The 4,723-nt window shown below is 44.2% G+C and overlaps 1 pseudogene; it reads left to right on the forward strand.

Annotated features, from left to right (window-relative positions):
* The first annotated feature begins 2,830 nt into the window (after nt 1–2,830).
* Nucleotides 2,831–2,930, forward strand: LOC117088850 (annotated as a pseudogene).
* The last annotated feature ends 1,793 nt before the right edge of the window (nt 2,931–4,723 follow it).

Below are 4,723 nucleotides of genomic sequence, written 5' to 3' on the forward strand. Positions count from 1 at the left end.
GCATTCATGGGCCAGGACAGTGGTAAAACTGGGCCCCTTCCTCGACTCAAGGCTGAGTCTGGTTTAGTCTAAAGTGATCATCAGGATGCCATCACCCTTGCCAATGATCAAGGATGGGTGTGTTGCAAAATTCTGGCCAATGAGGAGTGTACTGGGAAATTTCCTTCGTTCTTGAACAAGGGTACAAGGAAGGAATGTTTTTCTGCTCCTAGATACAATCTTCTTACCTTTTCCAAGGCCAGTATATCGGACCCATGAACGGAGCCAGCTGATGCCCTAAAGAGAATAGCAGAATGAAAAGATTAAAAGAGCCTGGATTAACCAGGCATGGTGCTGCACGCCTGTCATCCCAGCTACGTGGGAGGCTGAGGCAGGAGGAACACTTGAGCCTAGGAGTTTGAGGTTGCAGTGAACAATGATCATGCCATGGCGGTCCAGCCTGAATGACAGAGCAAGGCCCTGTGTATAAAAAAGGAAAGAGTCAGGGTTCTGGAATTAACCAGCCCTGAAACCACTCTAACTCAGGAGTTCTGATTATAAGAAATACTTTTTTTTTTTTTTTTTTTTTTTTTTTTTTGAGACGGAGTCTCGCTCTGTCACCCAGGCTGGAGTGCAATGGCGCGATCTCGGCTCACTGCAAGCTCCGCCTCCTGGGTTTATGCCATTCTCCTGCCTCAGCCTCCCGAGTAGCTGGGACTACAGGCGCCCGCCATCTCGCCCGGCTAATTTTTTGTATTTTTTAGTAGAGACGGGGTTTCACCGTGTTAGCCAGGATGGTTAACACGATCTCCCGACCTCGTGATCCACCCGTCTCGGCCTCCCAAAGTGCTGGGATTACAGGCTTGAGCCACCGCGCCCGGCCAAGAAATACTTTTGTCCTAACTGTATAAGCCACTTCTAGTTGTAGCTTGCTAACCTGCATCTCAGAGCAGAACATGCCAGGTGATAGAGTATCTGCATCATTTCAAAGTTCTCTTCAGAAAGCAGTCATTCACTCAGCAAGTATTCACTGAGCACCTATTATTTGCCAGGCACTTTACTAGGTACTGGGGATTACAGTGATTATTAAGACATGGGTCCCTGTCTAATGTCACTAACATTTTGCTGAGTGAAACAGACATTAAATGACTAATGCACTTAAAACAATTTATTCAACTAAAGTAAAGATAAATGCTATAAGGAGACATATAGGGTACTAAATAAACCATTGCTAAGTTGCTGGAGGGCCTGTGAAGGCTTTCAGGGGAAACTGTATTTGTGCTGAGTCTTGTGGGATGAGGCTCAGGTCCTGACTAGGGCCAGGAGGAATGGGTTGCCTTGAATGAGTTGGACTAATGGTGAATTAATTCCTATGGCAGGGTACACATTAGTGCATTCTCATACTGCTATAAAGAAATACCTGAGACTGGGTAATTTATAAAGCAAAGAGGTTTCATTGACTCATACTTCCACAGGCTTTACAGGAAGCACGATGCTAGCATCTGTTCCGCTTCTAGGGAGACTTCAGGAAACTTACAATCATGGCAGAAGGCAAAGGGAGCGTGGGCACTTCATTCGGCCAGAGGACGAGCAAGGATGCGGCGGGACGAGTTCTACACACTTTTAGACAAGCAGGTCTTGCGAGAACTTACTCACTATCGTGAGACTAGCACCAGGAGATGATGCTAAACCGTTCATGAAGGATCTGCCCCCATGATCCCATCATCTCCCACCAGGTCCCACCTCCAACATTGGGGATTACATTCAACATGAGATTTGGGTGGGGACACAGATCCAAACCACATCAGGTCACATTGCTGCCAGACAAATTCAGGGCTCTGTTTGCAACGAGTCAGGGGAACAGCTATGAGCAGGTATCGCAGAGAGTCTGCACTAGTATGAATCTTAGCTGACCAGCAGAAGCCCTTCATCTCAAAAGTCCCTGTCATTTGCCAACAGAGGAGCCTGTTTCTTCCTAAAGACGCTGAGGCCAGTGTCCCTTGTAGCATACATTTTTAGGTTACCCCTAAATTCATTTTTTTCTTCTTGTTTTACCTCTTGCGGATATAACAGAGATGTATTCTTTATTGGGTGTGGGTGACTTTTTCTTTCCTGGAATCATGTCTATCAGTGTCTACCAGAGCCAATTTCTCAGATCAATCACCTCAAACATTTAATGGACATGTGCAGCACATCCCCTAGCTAATCCACAAAATCTTTAAAATTCTGTGTCCAGTTAATCCGTATGTAAGAAAATTTAGGAGACTTCTTCATCTAAGGTCTGCCAAAAAGAGTCTTAGCTAGATTAAGTTGTTCTGACTGTATTGTCTGAATTTAATAAAAATCTAACTATCTTTACTTTTTATATAATGGGATAACAAATTCAGAAACCTCTCTGGGGATGGGAGTAGGAAAGGAAGTGTAATTGTGTGCGGGAGGCAGTGAGGTAGATAGAACAAATCTGTCGTCTTCAGCAGATGATAAATGTTTCAGACAGGCGTGGTGGTTCATGCTGCTCATCTCAGCACTTTGAGTGGCTGAGGCAGGAGGATCACTTGAGCCCAGAAGTTTGAGACCAGCCTGGCCAACATAGCGAGACCCTGTCTCTCCAAAATAAAAAAATTAGTTGAGTGTGGTGGTGTATACCTGTAATCCCAGCTACTTTGGGAGGCTGAGGTGGGAGGATCACTCAAGTCTGGGAGGTCAAGGCTGCAGTAGCCACTGCACTCCAGCCTGTGTGACAGTGAGATACCCTGCTTCACCAACCCAAAAACACAGATTATAAATTTTTTAAGGGCAAGGACCACACTGGAAGAGGCAGCTTAACATGATGATTAAAACTTAGGGCCTTGTGCTGGCTTTGGCAGCACATATACTAAAACTGAAATGATACAGAGAAGATTAGCATGTCCCCCTGCAGAGGGGAAAAAAAAGAGTTGGGGCCTGGTTTCAAAGGCAAGTTCTGCTGCTTACTGTGTGATCTCTGGAAAGTTACTTAACCTCTCTGTGTCTCAAGTCCTCTCTATAATGAGAACAGAAACAGCAGCACACACTTCATAGGATTGTGCTTTTGTAGGAAAGAGAAACAAACTTAATTTTGTTTATATAAAATGTATGTAAAATATCAACCTCTTTTGCATCATGCTGCACTTTGGCAGTCTGATGAATCCTATAGACCCCTTCTTAGGATTATATGTTTAAATGCATAAAATAAAATATATGGATGACAAAAAATTTATAGAATTAAATACCGTTATCAAGATGTTTTCAAAATTTATTATACAGAATACATGCGCTTCTTTAATAATTCATGAAACAAGATCTGGAAGCAAGTCTAAAAGCTTACATAATTTCAAGAAACAATGAGCATAAACAATACTTTGGGATTTCTGCAACAACTGTAATGTCATTAAAAAATATCCATGACTTTTACTGCTGACAAAGCCATAGGTGCCACAATGGAAGGAAGTGCTACATTTCAGTTTGAGGTTAATCAAAATAGAATTGTAATTTTTCTCCCCAAATCTCAGATTAAGAATCCAGGTATAGGCTGGGCGCGGTGGCTCATGCCTATAATCCCAGCACTTTGGGAGGCTGAGGTGAGTGGATCACTTGCGGTCAGAAGTTCAAGATCAGACTTGCCAACATGGTGAAATCCCATCTCTACTAAAAATACAAAGATTAGCTAGGTGTGGTGGCAGGCACCTGTAATCCCAGCTACTCTGGAGGCTGAGGCAGGAGAATCGCTTGAACTGGGGAGGTGGAGGTTACAGTGAGCCGAGATAGCACCACTGCACTCCAGCATGGGCAACAGAGCAAGACTTCGTATCAAAAGAAAAAAAAAAAGATTGCACCATACGCATTTTTAAATTATTAGTCCTTTGCAAACAAAATTTTAAATAACTGTTTAATCATTACCTCCACCTTCCACCACCAATTGTAAGAAATTTAGTTAGCTTCCTGAGTTTTTGTTAAAATCATGCTGAGAAAATATTTTTGTCAGTCTGCATGATGGATTTCCTGAAGCAGAGAGCCAGGTTCTCAACTCTCTTGCTTTCTCCTCATAGGTAATGAAGATCATCTTCCACCAAGCCTTCCATACATACAAGATGGACATAGACCCCGAGCAAGGGACACAGCAGTGCTTGTGTGCAGTGCAGCTCAGCGGCAGGCTCCTTGAGATCTTGCTTTCCCACAGACTGGCCACTGCCGCCTATATCGAGGGCAAAGGCAAGATGGTGATTGTGGAGAGGTAAGTCACCCATGTGCTCAGCTTCAATGCAGGTGAACCACTGTACAGGGCAGCTTCCAAATGCCTGTCTAGAATGTGCACCTAGTTGTCTAGAGTAGCTCCTGACTAGTTGACTAGAATGTGCACCTTAGCATGGGAGTAGGTGGGGGAGATGACAGGAGCAGAGACATATGTTAGACAAGCAGGTTTAAGACTCTGTCTGTCTTCCTGGGTAGATTAAAAATTCTTTAAGGGCAGAGTCTTCAGAGGCAGTAGGACATAATGATCTCTGCCACTTGCTACTGCTTAATACTAAACCTCTCTCTGCCTCTGTTACCTCAACTGTATGACAGGGATTTTTTTTTTGAGACGGAGTGTCACTCTGTTGCCCAGGCTGGAGTGCAGTGACGCAATCTTGGCTCGCTGCAACCTCCGCCTCTCAGGTTCAAGGGATTCTCCTGACTCAGCTTCCCAAGTAGCTGGGACTACAGGCTCATCGTGCAACAGGCTTTA

Source organism: Trachypithecus francoisi, unplaced genomic scaffold, assembly GCF_009764315.1.
Source record: "Trachypithecus francoisi isolate TF-2019V2 unplaced genomic scaffold, Tfra_2.0 Lachesis_group10, whole genome shotgun sequence".
Taxonomy (NCBI): domain Eukaryota; kingdom Metazoa; phylum Chordata; class Mammalia; order Primates; family Cercopithecidae; genus Trachypithecus; species Trachypithecus francoisi.